This window comes from Furipterus horrens, unplaced genomic scaffold (assembly GCF_987537825.1).
Source record: "Furipterus horrens unplaced genomic scaffold, mFurHor1.1.pri manual_scaffold_2, whole genome shotgun sequence".
Lineage (NCBI taxonomy): Eukaryota > Metazoa > Chordata > Mammalia > Chiroptera > Furipteridae > Furipterus > Furipterus horrens.
The window spans coordinates 35,305,852-35,325,489 of NW_028327172.1; the positions used below are offsets into that span (position 1 = coordinate 35,305,852).

At 41.5% G+C, this 19,638-nt stretch overlaps 1 protein-coding gene and 1 pseudogene across 1 annotated transcript in view; one reads left to right on the forward strand and one right to left on the reverse strand.

Annotated features, from left to right (window-relative positions):
- Positions 1-19,638, reverse strand: part of PDE3B (phosphodiesterase 3B) — a 155,573-nt gene that overhangs the window by 86,180 nt on the left and 49,755 nt on the right. The gene's annotated exons all lie outside the window — the stretch shown is intronic.
- Positions 3,891-4,533, forward strand: LOC150018145 (MOB-like protein phocein pseudogene; annotated as a pseudogene).

The window sequence follows — 19,638 nt, forward strand, 5'->3', positions numbered from 1 at the left end:
CCTAGAAAATCTGTAGACCCACCCACTCTGGGAACAACGGCCAGGGCAAAAGCTAGAGACGCACTAGTCCCATATGGAAGTGGGAGAAGTGCCTGGAAAAGGGGCGAGTGCTGAGCAAGCAGCATTGTTCCCTCTCTGGCCACTCCCCCCCACACAGCTCCATAACGTGGTGAAACAGATCGCCCTACACTGACAAATACCTAAGGCTCCGCCTCTTACAACATAACAGGAGCAACAGCTCAACCTAAGACACAGAGGTAAACAAATACGGGAGCCTGTCAAGATGAGAAGACAGAGAACTATGGCCCAAAAGAGGGAATGGATCAAGGTTCCAGTGGGAGAACTAAGCGACGAGGAGATAGCCAACCTAATAGACACAGAATTCAAAACACTGGTGATGAAGATACTCACAGGCTTGACAGATATGCTTAAGTACAGCAAACGCAGGGAAGAAGTGAAGGTTATGCTAAATGAAATTAAGGAAAACCCACACAAAACCAATGGTGAAGGGAAGGAAACCAGGGTTCAAATCAATGATTTGGAACATAAGGAAGAAAAAAACAGTCAACCAGTACCAAATGAGAAAACAAGAATTGAAAAAAATGAGGAGAGGCTTAGGAACCTCTGGGACAACTTTACACGTGCCAACATCTGAATCATAGGGGTGCCAGAAGGAGAAGAGGAAGAGCAAGAAATTGAAAGCTTATGTGAGAAAATAATAAAGGAAAACTCCCCAAATTTGGTGAAGGAAATAGACATAGAAGTCCAGGAAGCACAGAGAGTCCCAAACAAGCTAGACCCAAAGAGGATCACATCAAGACACATCATAATTAAAATGCCAAAAATGAAAGATAAAGACAGAATCTTAAAAGCAGCAAGAGAAAAGCAGGGCGTTACCTACAAAAGGGTGCCTATAAGACTCTCAGCTGATTTCTCAAAAGAAACTTTGCAGGCGAGAAGGAACTGGCAAGAAATATTCAATGAGATGAAAAGCAAGGACCTACAACCAAGACTATTCTATCCAACAAAGTTATAATTTGGAATGGAAGGGCAGATGAAGTGCTTCCCAGACAAGGTAAAAGCTAAAGGAGTTCATCATCAGCAAGCCATTATTACATGAAGTATCAAAGGGATTTACTTAAGAAAAAGAAGATCAACACTATGAACATTAAAATGACAACAAACACAACTATCAAGAACTGAATCTAAAAAATAAAAACAAAAACAAACTAAGCAAACAACCAGAACAGGAACAGAATTATAGGTGTGGGGATCATTTGGAGGGTTATCAGCTGGGAGGAGGAAGGAGGAGCAATGGGGAAATAGTGCAGGGTCTAAGAAGCATAATTGGTTGGTACAAAATAGACAGGGGGAAGTTAAGAATAATATAGGAAAGGGTGAAGTCAAGGAACGTATATGCACAACTCATGGACGTGAACTAAGGGGGGTGGAATTGCTGGAGGGAAGGGGAGTACTGGGCAGAGGGGAGCGAAGGGGAAAAAAATTGGGACTAGTATAACAACATAATCAATAAAATGTACTTAAAAAAATCAACTAAATCTAGGTTCTTTAAAGTTTTTTCACTATTGCAGCAGTGAAAATATTTTCATTAAGTTTTAAGTGTTAATAACATTTACATAAGCATAAAAATTTATTTAGATAAGCTAAAATAGCTCCAAAACTTAAAATTCCTAAAAACTCTTTTATGTGCTACAAGCATATTACTAATAACCAACCTTAGAAAAACATATTCATATATCATAAACTTTATAGTAAGCATGATGATAGACCTTTCTATGTTAGATAAATGAAAGAAACTTTTAGAAACAGTTCTGACATTCCTTTTCAATGAGGCCTATGACCATGCTTTGTATCACTGTCAAAATGGAATGTCATGAATTCAAGAGTATATTTAAGTGTAAACTTGATCATTGCTTCTCTGTCATTCTGGAAATGGTAAGCCTTGAAGGTTAGTAAAATTACTCACTGAATAAACAGTGCTTATTGTTATAAGCACAAATAAACTTAAAACTAAAGTTCATAGCCAACAGAGGTAGGCCAAAAAAAGATATAAGGAAAAAAATGTGATTTAGGAAGCACATCTGATTCTTAATTTTATTTGCCATTATTTAATTAAATGTTCAATATAGCTTTAAAACATGATTATTGTAAAAATAATAGAATTAACCAACAACCCAGTCCAAAACATACATTCATATACTAGATATAAAAGTTTAGAATTCTTGACAACCAAAACGATTCACCAAAGGTGTATTTATTTAAAATAACTGAAAGATGATACATTTGCTTTGGTCATGTAGAGACAGTATAGCACAGTGGCTAAGACAACCATACTGGCAGACTCTTACTAACTGTATAATCTTAAGGAAATTAGTTAAAACTCTCTGTACCTCATTGCCCTGTGTACTCTGTTGAGATTAATAATAGTACCTGTATCCCAGGGTTGTTCTGAATATTAACTCAATAAATACATGTAAACCTCTTCAAATGGTCCCCTGTACACAGTATCATGTCAATATATATATTAACATCTTATTACAATTATTACCACTATTGATACTTGAAACTACCTATGATGGTTATACAACATGATAAAATCATCAAGAAAAGCAAGCAGTTGAAAAAGTTTAATTTACCAAATAGTTATCATTTAAAGAAAAAGGAAGCATTTACAAAGGATTCTAATGAAATGGAGGAAGAAAAGAGCACCTTGGTAAATAAAAGGTTTGGGGAGGAATCCAGGTTTTGCCACTTGTAAAAAGGTAGTATAAACCAATTCTCTAGTTAAGTGATGACAGCTAGGACTCAATATAAGAGAAGATAACCAAGATGAACAGATCCCAAATTCAGAAGATTCTGGAAAATACTTAAGCTCTCCCTTGATTCCACTTCCTTCCTTCAGTAATCACCAATTTCTCTGTTCCCCTTTACAGCAAAACTTCTCAAAAGTTTTCTACTTTGCTCTACTTCTTGACCTGTCATTCGCTCTTCTATTACAATCTGCTTTCTGTCCCAGTCACTCCGCTAAAATAACTCCTGAAGGCCACAAAACAACCTTCATCTTGCCAAATTCAAAGGTTAATTCACAAACCTCATTTTGGTCATTCTTTCAGCATCATTCAACACAGTTGCATGCTTAGAACATTTCCTCTTTTTTCAATGATGTTTCTCTTTTGGTATTCCCCCTAATTTACTGGGTCTCCCTAGTCTAATTATAATTGGTAAAGTAGAGCAAGGCTTAAATCTGGATCTTTTTTCTGTTATGGCTACACATTGTTCCTTGATAATCTCATCCAACTTTATGGTTTTAAAAATCATCTATATGCTACTAATGCCTAAATTTACTTTTCAACATGGAACTTTTCTCCTGAGCTCTAGACTTATATATTCATTCATTAATTTAACAAGTATTTATTGAAGACATATATTACGCACCAGTCATTATTCTAGGCTACTTAGATACAGAGATAAATAATATAAAGTCTTTGCATTCTAGAAAGGGAGAAAGATAAACATGATGATAAAAGTAAAATGAAGAAAAATTAAGTAGGGTAAGGGAATGTAGAATAATAGGCAGGTATAAGAGGGGCTTATTTATATAGGATGGTCAGGGAAACCGCTCTTAAACAGTCTCACCTGAACAGAAACTGGTATGCAGAGAGGGAGCAATGTATGAGGAAATATAAAGGAAGAGCGTTCTAAGCAGAAGAAACAACATATGCAAATACTCTCAACTCAGGAATAATCCTGATAGCTCAAAAAAACAGGCAAGAATCCCGGCCAGTGTAGCTGAAGTAGAGTGAAAGAGCATTTGAATACGAAAATGTGTCTAGAGCCATCCCCTACATGTGGGTACTGACTCTGGCACTATGTTCATGGCAGAGGGGAGGGCAGTGCTCAGGCAGAACAGTCCAGGCACCAAGGCACAGCATTTCTATAATTGGCCTGATGAATCCTTTGATGAAATGGACAGTATACTAGCTGTTCAGTGGTATATTCAACAGAACATAAGAGCAAATTGTTCCAATATTGACAAAATTCTTGAACCACCAGAAGGCTAAGATGAAGGTGTATGGAAATATATGAACATCTGAGACAATTCTATCTTGAGCTCAATGGACTTGCTGTCAAACTTCAGAGTGAATGCCATCAGATACATGTACTCAGCTGACGGCAACTGAACAATGGATTTTTGTGTGAGTGTGCAGCTCATAAAACTTCAAAAGAGAATCCTGCTATAGATGGTGCTGCATGTCTTCTGAATAGCAATAAATATTTTCCTAGCAGGGTTAGCATAAAGGAATCATCTGTAGCAGAACTAGGATCAGTGTGCCACAAGATTTACAGAATATTTTCACCAGCAGCAGATATTTGATGAATATGAAAATGAAACTTGTGTCATTGGTTTACTAAATTTGTGATTAAATACAATTTGATGTCAAGGATAACCTGACTGTACCAATTTTAGAAGAGGAAGTTCAGAATTCAGTTTCTGGGGAAAGGGAAGCATGAAAGAAATATAGAAAAAATGTTCTGATCACATGATTAACATTAATTATGTACTGTATATATATATATAATTTTAAAAAGTCAATCATGTATCTGTATTACAACCTGTTTAGTATATAGGTTTTTGTATGCTGAGTGTTGCCTTTTAAAATGGGAAATACTTTTCATGTTATTCATGAGGTGGTGTGGCACTCATGGTTTTTAATTAAGATTAGTATTATCTGTTTATAATGCCCGTTAATAAAAGAATTTTCAGTTTGGTAAAATTTCTGCTAAACAATCATTGGATCTACCCTGGCTTGAGCGTCGGCCTGCGAGCTAAGTGTCGCTGGTTCGATCTTCCAGTCAGGGCACATCAGAGAAGGAAAACTCTGATTCCAAAAAACCTCCGATGCCTTGCGGCATACCTCTTCAGGGGAAAGGCTAAGGGAGTAAACCCCGACAGAAAATCCGGAGCCGGAGTCCCTAAGGCGGTTTGACGTTGTAGTCAACACCGGCAACTCCTGCGGTGCACCTGAAGCCAAGCTGTATTGACTCCGTCTTTCCCTTGGATCCTTCAGCTGCGAAGAGAGGGGGGGTCTGCTGCATGGGCAACAGCAGACCCTCCATATCACCCTGCCCAGGCTCTGTAGCTTCATCGCAAGATGTCGATTCAACACGGGAGGAGACAGATACCGTGTCACTCCCGAGTCGGACTGTACAGCCATTCTCGGGGGTGCAGATAGACTCTTAAGAAGCTACACCATCGTCTCTCGAGACGGACGGCTGCCGACGAATCATTGGATCACAAGCCTCATCAAATACACCCATCTATAAGAAGATGAGTGAGCTTGAGGTTTCCCACAAGCCATTTGCTAAAGAAATAGTAATGTTTTCCTTTAGTTTTACCCAAGTTTAAATAGTCTAGAAAATTGTGTAGTACATAGTTTAGTCTTAACTGTTAACTTTTCAAAAATGAGATAAAAATGTTTAAAATTCTATTTATTGTTTTTGATATACATTTATGATTACATATGTGTATATCCAAATTTAAATCAAATGAAGGATTAGCAATACTGAAATAATCTTAATGCTACATAAAGTATACTCTAGACCCACATACTTGGAAAGAATTTACGTTTTTGCAATAGTGGACTGTTACATACAAGATGGTAATTATAAGGTGCATTAATGATGCCCCCACTGGAAACCTACCCTGTCTTTTCCTTCTCATTTCTCTTAATACCCACTCCCTCTCCGCTCTCTACAGTAAGTTGCATTAGCTGAGAAGCTTTTCACCAGACTGTGATTTAGTGGTGTACCAATTTATACTGTATTAACTGCTTACAGTTTATACCTCATGTTAGCAATTACACTACCGGAAAAATGTACTGGCATAGGCTCTTGCTTATCTTTGTTTTGCAAAATTATTCTAACTACTTGGAAAACAGTTTTTAAAAAACAGTTTGACTCCATTAGTAATATTCTAACCATCATGGCAGCACTTAAATAAAGTTGAAAAATATTGTAGTATTTATTTTATGACCCTTCCCTGCAAAGTTTATGTTTGAATTATATGCACATGGGATTTTTTTGCAATTATTTATAGGTTCCAAGGGTATTGATGAATAGTCATACACTTTTTAGACTTTGTTATAATTCAATGTCTTAACAAGGATTCAGCTACAGATTTTACAATCTTATAATTTACTGAATGCAGTTTTTAACAAAGCACTGGAGGTCTGATTACTAAACTGGTTGTAACGAGGCACTAAGATAGGCTAAAAAATTGTACATGTAGCGAAGAAAATACTAAATCCATCTCTTAAACAGAGTTAACAAACACGAGGAACTCTTTTGTTTTTTCATTTAAAATGGTTATTTTGAAATGAAGATGCAAATATACTCATCTTACTTGTGTTTTTCAAATTTGAAGAAATATTTTATATCATATAATGAGACAAGTATGTACAGCAAAAATGTAGGAAACATAGCATACTGAGAGTGAGTCTACACACTTATGCCTTTCTAAGCCTACCAGTATGTTTGATTTTGGAACAGTGCTACTCTAATAGCCAGTCATTATTTTACCACAACCCACAACTATCTTTTAAGAAGTTTTATGGTTATAGTGAAAAGGATGTTGACTTTGAAGTTATACATTCATATTAATGTCACTATAAACAAATGGGAATATTAATTTTTACACAAACGTGCTAAATATTGAGAAACTGAACTACTAAGTTAATAAATTATATATAGCAATGTAGCTGTTCTCTCTAGATGGTAACTCAATTGAATTTCTGTTGCAGTGGCTGCGACTGGCAATCTAAGTATTTCGAAATACATTATGAATAATATGGCTGCGTGTTAATGGGGAAATAAAATGTGGGTTTTTTTCCTTACTCATTCCAAAAAAAATATCTTTATCATTTATAAAACTGCTATGAAACAATGCCCTTCATCATGCTAGTCAACATCCCTTACAAAATGCCACGGATTTCTCCTAGTAGTTCACCCTGGGGAAAGTTTCTCTCTTTATGAAATGGCATGTGTCTTTTCATTATATTACAAAGGCGTTATTTTTTTTTGTTGAATTTCTCTTTTTACTCTGACAGTACAAATAGATTACTTGCCAAACTAATCTCCACCTAGACTTTCTTAGATTTTTCTCCCCCTCTTGCCCTTATTTTCACTTCTTTTATTATATGGCTCTTTTCCTTTTATCACTATTTTACATTATTAATTTATCACTCCTTAACATTCATATCGTCGGCAGCCGTCCGTCTCGAGAGACGATGGCGTAGCTTCCTGAGGGTCTATCTGCACCGCCGAGAATGGCTGTGCAGTCCGACTCGGGAGTGACAATCCCTGCCACACTTGTTACAGGTGAAGGCAGATGGCCGTTGTTGCTGCTGTTGACGCTGCTTCCGCCTCGATCTTTTCTGGACCGCCTCCTCGTTGCGCGCAGCCTCTGCACGTGACGTACCTTGCCTGACCGCGAGCCTCCAGGCTAGGCGGTCGTCTGCTTGAACTTCCCATGTGTTGAGATTGATGGAGCATTGTGTCATGTCCTTTTTGCAGATGTCTTTGAACCGCAGTTTTGGGCGCCCTGTCATCCTCTTGCCTTCTGCTAGCTCGCCGTAGAGGAGGTCTTTGGGGATACGGCCTGCATCCATTCTTTTGACATGGCCGAGCCACCTGAGGCATCTCTCGCTAAGAACTGCATGCAAACTGCTCATATTGGCTCGCTTCAGCAGCTCGGTGTTGGGGACCTTATCCTGCCAGGCGACATGCAGGACGCGTCGCAGGCACCTCATGTGGAAGTTGTTGAGTTTCCTTTCGTGCCTTGCGTAGGTGGTCCACGTCTCGCTGCCATAGAGGAGAGTGCTGAGTACGCAGGCTTGATAGATGCACAGTCTGGTTTTCTCAGTGAGGCTGGAATTGTTCCACGCTCGCCGGTTCAGTCTGGCCATAACTGTGGCTGCCCTGGCGATTCTCCGGTTGACCTCCAAGTCGACTGACAGAGAGCTCGAGATGGTGGACCCGAGGTAAGTGAAGTCGTTGACAACCTCCAGGGTGTACCCGTCGATGGTGATGCATGGGGGAGTCCCCGTGCCTTGAGCCATAACATTCATCTTCGTCAGGCTGATGGCTAGTCCGAACTCCTTGCATGCGTGGGAAAGGCAAGTGACTAGCTGCTGGAGTCCCTCTTCGGAGTGTGATGTCAAAGCTGCGTCGTCGGCGAAAAGCATCTCACGGATGAGCACCTCTTTGACTTTGTTCTTGGCTCGTAGACGGGCCAGGTTGTAGAGCTTGCCATCGGATCTGGTGTGAATGAAGACACCCTCGCTGCAGTCCTTAAAGGCGTATTGGAGGAGCATGGAGAAGAAGATTCTGAACAGCGTAGGCGCGAGGACGCAGCCCTGCTTTACTCCGCTGCTGACTGGGAAGGCCTCAGAGGTTGCGCCGTTGTAGGACACCGTGCTGTGCATGTTGTCGTGAAAGGACATGACCACAGCAAGCAGATGTGGTGGACAGCCAATCTTCCATAGCAAGCTGAAGAGACCGCTTCGACTGACCAGATCAAACGCCTTCGTAAGGTCGATAAAGGCGAGGTAGAGTGGTTTATGCTGCTCGTGACACTTCTCCTGCAGCTGGCGTAGGGAGAAGATCATGTCCACTGTTGATCGGCCAGCTCTGAAGCCACACTGGGACTCTGGGTAGACGCAGGAAGCAAGGGTCTGCAGGCGGGCAAGAGCGACCCAGGCGAATACTTTGCCGACGACGCTGAGGAGAGAGATGCCCCGGTAGTTGTTGCAGTCGCTGCGGTCTCCTTTGTTCTTGTACATGGTGATAATGTTGGCATCTCTCATATCCTGGGGGATGTAACCCTCCTTCCAGCAGCGACAGAGTAGATGGTGGAGCGGCTGTAGCAGGACTGGTTTCCCGCTCTTTAGGATTTCTGGAGGGATTCCGTCGCTTCCTGGTGCTTTCCCACAAGCGAGGCGGTCGATGGCTTTGCTGAGCTCTGCCGCAGTAGGTGGGGTGTCTAGCTCCTCCATGACTGGTAGGTCTGGGATGGCGTTAAGAGCAGTGTCTGTTATGGTGTTCTTCGTTGCGTACAGCTCGAGGTAGTGCTCGGTCCACCGCCGCATTTGCTGTTCCTGGTCAGTGATGACCTCACCTGTCTTGGACTTAAGGGGGGCGATCTTGGAGGGGATTGGGCCTGTTGCCTTCTTGATACCCTCATACATTCCTCGTGCGTTGCCTATATCGGCGGCTTCCTGAATGCTTCTGCACAGGTTTAGCCAATAGGTGTTGGCACAGTGGCGGGCGGTCTTCTGGACTTTGTTCCTGGCAGCCCGTAGAGCTTGAAGTGTACTGGGAGTGGGCGTGGCCTTGTAAGCCAGGAGGGCCTTCCTCTTAGCCTCGATCACGGGTTCCATTTCTTCCCAGTGAGCCTCGTACCAGTCAGCGTTCTTCCGCTCTTTCTTCCCGTAAGCAATAATGGCGGAGTTGTATATGGCGTCGCGGAGACGTGGCCAATTGGATTCGATAATGTCATCTGCCGCCACTCCCTCGCCGAGTGCATCTTCCATCTTGTTGATGAATTGCTGGGTCTTAACTGGGTTGCTGGCACAACTGGTGTTGATGCGTGGGCGACCCTTCATCTTGGAGTGGTGCAACCTCTTCGGCATTATGCGCACCTTGCTTACCACGAGGGCATGGTCCGTGTCGCAGTCTGCACTGTGGTAGCTGCGGGTGAGGAGGGTGCTGCCAATATCCGTTCTTCTGGTGATGACGAGGTCAAGCTGGTGCCAATGGCGGGAGCGGGGGTGCCTCCATGACACCTGGTGGATCTCTTTGCACTTGAAGAATGTGTTTGTCACGCACAGGCCATGGTGACACGAAAGCTCAAGCAGTCGCTGACCATTCTCATTGATCTTTCCTCTCCCAAAGTTTCCGAGGCAGGTGGGCCAGGCCATGTGGTCGGCTCCTACTCTTGCGTTGAAGTCTCCAAGGAGATAAAGAGCGTTACTTCTGGGGATCTTGGATAACGCTTCGTCCAGTGCATGGTAGAACTGTTCTTTCTCTTCGATGGTGGCGCAGAGGATTGGGGCGTACGCGCTAAGAATGCTGACTGGGCCGAAAGTTGTTGACAATCGGAGGGTAAGTAATCTCTCTGTGCCTCCTGTGGGTGGCTCTATGGAGTTAACAAGCGTGTTCTTCACAGCAAACCCAACACCGTGCTGTCTTGGTTGGTCCGGAGACTTCCCTTGCCAGTAGAAGGTGTAGTTGGTTTCTCTGATAGTTCCGTTGTCGGCCAACCGGGTCTCCTGTAGAGCCGCAATGTCGATGTTTAGTCGTGCCAGTTCCCTATCGATGACAGCGGTTTTCCTGGCACCCTTGATCCACGGAAGGTCTGCAGTAAGTCCGGGGCACATGGTCCTGATGTTCCAGCTAGCGAGGCGAAGAGCTGGAGGCTTCTTTCTTGTTGTTTGCTTGGAATTAACTGGTGTGGGTGTTTTGTGGCCCACTTTTCGAGAGGCGCCTCTCTGATCCCCACGCACCCAGTGGGGCAGGCGAGCCATGGCGAGACGGCACCTAATTGGCTGGGGCTGCCCAGCTTGAGGCGGGCGGTAGCTGTCCAGTGAGGTGCGATGACCTCTCCCACCGTCAGAGGAGACCCCTGGCGCTCGTTTCCTTCGCCAATCGGATGAGCTTATAACCGGTATCTGTCTCCTCCCGTGTTGAGTCGACATCCTGCAATGACGCTGGAGTGTCCTCTCCAGTGAAACTGAAGCTACAGAGCCTGGGCAGGGTGATATGGAGGGTCTGCTGTTGCCCATGCAGCAGACCCCCCCTCTCTTCGCAGCTGAAGGGTCCAAGGGAAAGACAAAGTCAATACAGCTTGGCTTCAGGTGCGCTGCAGGAGTTGCCGGTGTTGACTACAATGTCAAACCGCCTTAGGGACTCCGGCTCCGGATTTTCTGTCGGGGTTTACTCCCTTAGCCTTTCCCCTGAAGAGGTATGCCGCAAGGCAGCGGAGGTTTTTTGGAGTCAGAGTTTTCCTTCTCTGATTTTAGAGATGTCCTTCCTCTTTCCTCCTTTACAGGAGTAGAGATGGCCCACTTGGTGTCATTGATGAGTCACTGAAAAATTGCACACGGCAACAGAACCGATGAAGAGCTGAACCATGGAGCACATGGCCGAACCACACACACCACACAAGGGAACAAGTCGGGTGCAAAAGAGGAGGAGCGGGTACCTCATTGACAGGAACCCCAGCATGTGGCCGTAGACGTGGTGAGGGATGGCTGCCGGGGCTGGACCCTGGACCAGCTGAATACATACTCTGTATTCCTCCCTCCTGCCCAAATGTGGGATGTGTGGACAAGAGTTCCTTCTCCAAAGACTTTCCTGGGCCTTCTCTCGCTGCTCCAGGGCATCTATTCCAGAGATCCCAACTCAACTCTCTTCTGTCCCTTTCCAAAGTCCTCCTTCCAGGGCTCTGAGCGCGCTCACCAGGCAGGACTCCTAGATTCGGGCGCCTGCAGACAGGCATGCCATGCTCGCCGACATTCATATACAATATTTGATATTAGGCGGAGTATAAATAATTAATACCTGATTTTACTAAAGAATTTACAATACCAAAATTCATTTACTGTGTAACCACCAATAACATTTAAATAAATTTAAAATAATATAGTCTTAAATGTGTGTTTATTAAAAGTGAGTGAAAACACTGCTTGGTCAGAGCTTCTCAACAGCACAGAGCTAAAAAGAAATAAAAGCTTCTTAAGGTCTAGAACTATACTGTCCCATACATTAGCCACTAGCCATATGAAACAATTTAAATTAATTAAAATTAAATGAAATGTTAAATTCTATTTCTCAGCCATACTTCAAGGGCTCAATAATAAACATGAACTTCAAATCTACTTATAAACCTTTGCCTCTGTAATTTATATCCACAAATAGAAAAGCAAGCTTTTAAAAAGGCCAAAGGAAGAATGGCAATCATGTTTACTTTGCAACCTGCCAAGACCAATACAAATAATAATACACACACATGCACACACATTTATACAGTTTCCCTTTCTGAATCTAATCATTCCCTCCTCTGGACAAGAGCATGGCAAGTAATGAAAAATTATCACAGGATAGATTAACTAGGATGCTGAGAAAGTAGGCTTCCTCTTTAACCAACAATCAACCATCCTGCTACAGTTATTAAAAAGGTGCACACACCACTACCACTGTCGTCACCACTATCACCAGCCAGTACTAGCCAGGCTCTGTTAAAACTGGTGTTCTCTCACAACTATTTTGAAAGCAAAGGAGCAGCAGAAAACACCCTGAACTCCAGCCAAATTATACTGCTTGTGATTGTGCTCACCATATATGCTATTTCCTCTGCCTGAAGTGTTTTTCTTTACCATATTTACCTAGTAAAATACTTCTTGTACAACAGTTTAGCATACGGTTAAAATTCCACCTTCTCCATGATAACTTTCTGAGTCACTATTAGTCCAGGTACTCCAGAGAAACAGAACTAATATAGAATATGAAGATATAAAGAGATTTATTATAGGAATTGGCTCATTCAATTATGGCAAGTCCCAAGATCTGCAGGGTGGATCAGCAAGCTGGAAACCTGAAAGTACCAATGGTTTAGTTCTAGCTAGAACACCAGCAAGCTCAAGGCCCACAAAGAGCCTATGTTATAGTTTGAATCCACAGGAAAAAGCTGACATCCCAATTTGAAGACACTCAAGAGAGAAAAGAATTCTCTCTTACTCAGGGGAAGGTAACCCTTTTTGTTCTATCCAGGCCTTCAACTGATTAGACAAGACACACCCACATTAGGGAGGTAATCTGCTTTACACAAAGCTACTCTCATATAAAACACTTTCAAAACACAAATGAGGACTTCTGGTCAAGATGGCAGTTTAGGTAAACACGGCTTACCTCTTCACAAAACCACATCAAAATTACAACTGAAATACAGAACAACCATCACCCAGAACCATCAGAAATAAGAGTTAAATGAAGTCTGACAACGACGGAATTAAAGAAACCACATCCACCCAGACTGGTAGAAAGGCAGCAAATGTGGAATGGGCTAGTCCCTCACCCACGTGAGGTGGATAAAAATTCAATAGGGATATCTTGGGAGCAAGGAGTCCCAACCTCACACCAGGACCCCCAGCCCAGGGTTCCAGTGCCAGGAAGGTAAGTCCCCACAACATCTGGCTGCAAAAAAAAACAGCAGGGATTGAGTAAGTGAAAGAAAACTGCTGAAGCCTCATGCAGCATCTCTTAAAAGAACCCACACACTGACTCACCTACTCAAGACTCAATTCCCTCTGAGCTCCAGCACCAGGGCAGCAGCTTGAAAGGCACCAGTGGCATAAAGGGAGGAACTGAAGTATTTGACATCAAGGTGAGCAAAGACCATTGTACCTTTGCTTAAACCCTCCTCCTACAGAGCCAGCAAGCTGGTGCCATATCTGAGACTCCATCAACCTGGCTAATACTGTTTGACCCACCTTGGAGACCCTCAGAGACTCCACCCCACCCAATTTACTGATCCACCCAAGCTGCTTTTCCATATGAATGGATGGTGTTCTTGGCTCATGCTTCACAACTTCCTAGATCCTCTCAAACAAACAACAGCTGGCCTCAGCAAGCCCTAGGCCCAGCACTAGCAGCAGCCAGCCGAGATTCACAGCTTGGCTTTGCCTGGGAATCTCCAAGCCCAGCACAAGTAGCAGCCATCTCAGATTGCTTTATAGCTTACATAGGGTGGCCCCAGGCAAAACACAGGTGAGAGCTGATCTTAGCCTACACCACCTGGGAAACCTCAGGGCCAGAGCACCCAGTGGACAGCTACAGACCATGCAGGAGCACCACCACCCTGTCCCTGAATAGCTGATCCTCCATGGAGGGGGGAGGTTAGTGGTAAATGGTCACAGCCAATCCTTGCAACTGACTGACTCCCATTGATCTGCCAACAGTAACCAAGGCTCAACTACAAGAGAAGGGTGTACTCAGCCCACACAAAGGGCGCACCTCAAGCACCCAGCTTGGGTGATAGAGGAGGCTCTGCCAATGGACCCTGCAGGGCACCTAGAACATTAGGCTATACTACCAAGACATAAAGTCAAAGCAGCTCCATCTAACACAGAGAAACAAACAAGGAGGCTGCCAAAACGAGGAGACAAAGAAAATGGCCCAAATGAAAAAACAGATCAAAAATCCAGAAAAAGAGGTGAGCAAAATGGAGATAAGCAATCTATCAGATGCAGAGTTCAAAACGCTGGTTATAAGCATGCTCAAGGAACTTAGTGAGGACCTCGGCAGCATAAAAAAGATGAAGTCAGAAATGAAAGATACACTAATTGAAATAAAGAATAATTTACAGGGAAACAACAACAGAGTGGATGAAACAGAGAATCAAATCAATGATTTGAAACATAAGAAAGCAAAAAACAAGCAATCAGAACAAGAAGAAGAAAAAAGAATAAAAAAAAAAAATGAGGATAGTATAAGCAGCCTCTGGAACAACTTCAAGAGGTCCAACATTCCCATCACTGGGGTGCCAGAAGGAGAAGAGCAAGAGCAAGAAATTGGAAATCTACTTGAAAAAAATAATAAAATAAAACTTCCCTAATTTGGTGAAGGAAATAGACATGCAAGTCCAGGAAGCACAGAGTCCCAAACAAGATACATGCAAAGAGGCCCACTCCAAGACACATCATAATTAAAATGCCAAAGGTTAAATATACATAAAGAGAGAATCTTAAAAGCAGTCAGTTACCTACAGGGAAGTTCCTATAAGACTGTGAGCTGATTTCTCAAAAGAAACATTGCAGGCTAGAAGAAACTGGCAAGAAATATTCAAAGTCATGAAAAGCAGGGACCTACAGCCAAGACTGTTCTACCCAGCAAAAATAGCATTTAGAATTGAAGGGCAGATAAAGAGTTTCCCAGACAAGATAAAACTAAAGGAGTTCATCATCACCAAACCATTATTATATGAAATGCTAAAGGGACTTACTTAAGAAGAAGAAGATCAACACTATGAACAATAAAATGGCGATAAACACATATCTTCAACAACTGAGTCTAAAAAGCAAACAAGAAGAACAGAGACAGAATCATGGATACAGAGAGAATGTTTGATGGTTGCCAGATGGGAGGGGGTGTCGGGGAATAGGTGAAGAGGTGAGGGAATTAATAAGTACAAATAGGTAGTTACAGAAAAGCCATGGGGATGTAAAGTACAGTATAGGAAATGGAGCAGCCAAAGAATTTATACACACCCATGGACATGAACAATGGTGGGGGGATTGCCTGAGGGAGTGGGGGGTGCTGGGTGAAGGGGGGTAAAGGGGGGAAAAAACATCAGGACAACTGTAATAGCATAATTAATAAAACAATTTTTAAAAACACCTCCATAGAAACACAAAGAATAATGTTTGACCAACTATCTAGGCACTCCGTAGCCCAAATGGACCCATAAAATTAACCATTGCACACCCCCTAATGGACTTTGATAACACAAATGGACTATTATAACACTTTCAGACATTAAAATACTTAGCTTACACTTAGCACAAGGCACTTAATAATATACAATGTTTTGAGTAAGATATTTGTATCAATATTTTAACTCTAAGAAAAAATTGGCCGAAGGCGAAGACTATTTCTTGTATCATTTATATGTATCATGTCTTACATATAACTGACATTCAATTTTTTAAAAAAGAAATCGTTGTTTCTAACTGTAAAGTATTTCTATCTCATTATTTTGTGCAAATTTACAAGACATTAAGGAAATCACAAAATAATTTATAACACAACCAAAGTTCATTATTTAACACATTATATTATATTAAGGCATTAACTTTGACATTAGTAGGAGGGCTTTTATTTAATTCTTGCAATAAAGCACTTGCAAAGAAAATTAGTTAAGTCAATCCACCGTATTATTATCTATTTTAAAAACACATCTCTTGTACACCCACATAAACCATTTTTCCAATCTTGAGTAAAATTTAAATACTAATGCACATTTTTAAAAAAGGAAAACAAAATGGTAGGAATTCATGTACCATTCTCTAGATACAGGTGTCCTTGTATGTGGAAGAACTACTAAATTTTTTCTTGGCTTCTCAGATTATGAAATTCATTTCTACCATCCTGAGTATTCAGTGTGCAATATGATTTTAAAGGAAATACTTTCCTTCCCTAACATGTTCTCAAATCCTAATTGAATTGCTAACTTTCATGTGAATGTGACCATGTTGTGATCCTTGGCCCCTATCCAGTCTAACTTTCCCAATTGAGAACACAAATAGCATTTTTACCAGCTGTGAATGCTGACATTGATTCATGATCCTTCTAGTCCTCTCAACTTGCATTCGGGGTCACCCCTTAAACTTCAGACCACTTAGGCCTTGCTCACTCTATCTGAAATCCTTAAGAAGCTGAGGGGGTAGAAATTCAATCTACAAATAACTGCAAATGTAAATTAATCCCCTTTGCCCATTATATCTTTAATTAGAGCTCCTAAACATGGCTAACAATTTTTAATTAAAATTATACGGTATTTTGTCTTTGCATATCTAAATAGAAGTTTACTCTCAATGTTCTCTGTAGCATCACTAGAAAGAATCACAGCTTGAAAAATATCTTAAGCTCAGGTATCTTCCCTCCCAAAATAATCACAATTTTTATTTCTTTCCCCTGACATTTATCATCCATTTAATGCCCTATTTATTACACTCTAGCTTTTGACTATTTAGGATAGAAGCACTAAAGGCAGTTTTCTGGGCAAGACAAATTCTGCGGGCAAATTATACCACTATCATATCTGTCAGAACTCTGCACTGCAAGTGGTAAAAAGCCAATTCAAATGACATTAAGCAAAAAAAAAAAAAAAAAAGGCATTTATTTGCTCAGAAAGTTGGGCAGGAAATTGGCATAGTTCTGAAAGAAGAGCTATAGGATGGAGAGCCTCAAATAATGGAGGTGGGTCTCTTTCAGTTGGGCTGAGCTTTCCTGACTCTTATCTTGGACGTTTCAGACCTTCTCCATATAAAGTCGGAAGATTGGCTGCCAAAAGCTTCAGAGTCAAAAATCTCACCTTCATAATCCCAGTGTAAAGACAGGTTTTCTTCCTTCGAAGCCTATTATCAATCTCTGGCTGGAAAAAGACTGATGGACTTGGGTCACATGTTCACTCAGACTTAAGCTAAGCTGTATTGACTCCGTCTTTCCCTTGGATCCTTCAGCTGCTAAGAGAGGGGGGGGGTCTGCTGCATGGGCAACAGCAGACCCTCCATATCACCCTGCCCAGGCTCTGTAGCTTCAGCTCCACTGGAGAGGACACTCCAGCGTCATCGCAAGATGTCGATTCAACACGGGAGGAGACAGATACCGTGTCACTCCCGAGTCGGACTGCACAGCCATTCTCGGCGGTGCAGATAGACTCTTAAGAAGCTACACCATCGTCTCTCCAGACGGACGGCTGCCAACGAGAAACCTACCATTGTATCTAGAGGATTAACCTGCAGTGGCCAGGAACAGCAATGTGTCCACCCCTGTGGTGGTTGGATGGGAAATATATATTTCTAAAAGAAGGGGGAATATCCTGGGAAACCATAAACAATAGCTATCACAGTCAACCAAATAAATTAATCATCTATTCATCACCACATCTGTGCCAGATGCCACACTGGACCTTTACATATACTATCTCATTTAAGCCGCAACATTATCACAGTTGTGTTATCATAGCCATTCTCTAGATGAGGAAACTAAGGTTAGAAAGGTTAAGATATCTGCAAAGATAAGTTGCAGGACTAACTTAAAATAGATGAAGGAATACCTAATGTCACCCCAGATGTCCTCCAAACCAAAAACTATGATTTTACATGACAGACTCTCACCAAGACATATGGCTTAAGGGGGCCTGAACTATATATGTAGGATATTATTTTACCTTTAGAAGGATTCCTCTGGGTCAGGCAAGATTAAAGATACTATGAAACCATGAATAGGAATAGTACAGGGGTTGGCAAAATGAGGTTTACAGTTGTATATGAAACTGTTTGCTCTTGTATTAGTATTTATTAATTATTGTAAAGTTAATACAACTATAACCCCACTTTTGCCTATCCCTGTATAATAAGAACACATATCCAAATAGCAAGAATATGAGTTATCCAAGAAAAAAAAAAAGGCATTTCATCACCATTAATTTAGGTGTAATACAAATAAGAACCAAAAAATTCCCAATATGTGGAGTCTAATAGGAAACCCATAATAAAGCTATGACAGATAATGTATAAGAGAAAAAAGAAACCTATTATATGGAAAGCAACAGCACAGAAACTTGTCTTCTCAACCTTGGCATTAGCAGAAGGCAGGTATTTCCTCTCCAAATCTGAGCCATCAGCCAGAACTAACAGAGATTTGTAATCTGAATTCATATAAACTAATGTGATCTAAACACTCAACCTTAAATTTTAATTTAAAATGGCCCCATGTCACTGGTGGAAGAAAAAAACAATCTTTTATGGAAGAACTGACTTCAATTCACATTGACAATGATTGTCAGATGCCTCTAATTGTAAGGCATATCAGGATTTCAGAGGTTTTAAAATGTGGGTAAAAAAAGTACATGGTAAAATCAGTGAGATCGCATAAGTGTCCTTAGGAAGGAAAAGATTGAAAACCACTGCTCTGCAGTGGAACCATTTACACGAGTGACTTCCAAATTCACTTTCTCCAATTCTGAATTCTTCCCTGGCCAATTCATTCCAATTTCTCCATCCCACCTCACTACCGCTACCACCACACTAATTTCAATACTTTCTTCACAGTCCTAACATCTAGCCCACACTAACCTTTCCAGACTGAAGATTCTAAAAATATTTGTTTGTAACCCAATATGTAACACCTGCTGATTACAGTAGCCATTATTGTTCTGCATGAGAAACTCCTCTGCACAAAAGTAGTAGCATTTCTGACTTAATGAGATACAGCTAGACTTTGGAATTATTTCTTTCTGATACACAATAAAATACCACTGATCAGAAACTTTGCTTTTATAAACAGTTCTTAAAAATCATCTTTATAAACAGAAATATATTTAATCAATTTCTAAATATTAGAACATAATTTCAAACTTAGTGTTGTGAAAATAAAATTAGTGCATAAAAGCTCTGCATATCCTATTGTTAATACTTTGTCCTATTTATCATTTATACGCTTTTTTTTTTTAAGATTTTTTAAATTTCTTTTTAGAGAGGGGGAAGGGAGGGAGAAAGAGAGGGAGAGAAACATCAATGTGTGGTTGCCTCTTGCATGCCCCCAAATGGGGACCTGGCCTACAACCCAGGCAAGTGCCAACTGGGAATAGAACTAGTGACCCTTTGGTTTGCAGGCTGGTGCTCAATCCACTGAGCCACACCAGCCAGGGTTCATTTATACACTCCTGAGTTCACATTCTCATTCTCTCTCCCAACTCTCACACTTTCTGAAAGTTGACTATATGCCCTTTATCCCTAAATTCCTAAGAATAGAGATATTCTCTTACATAACCATGTG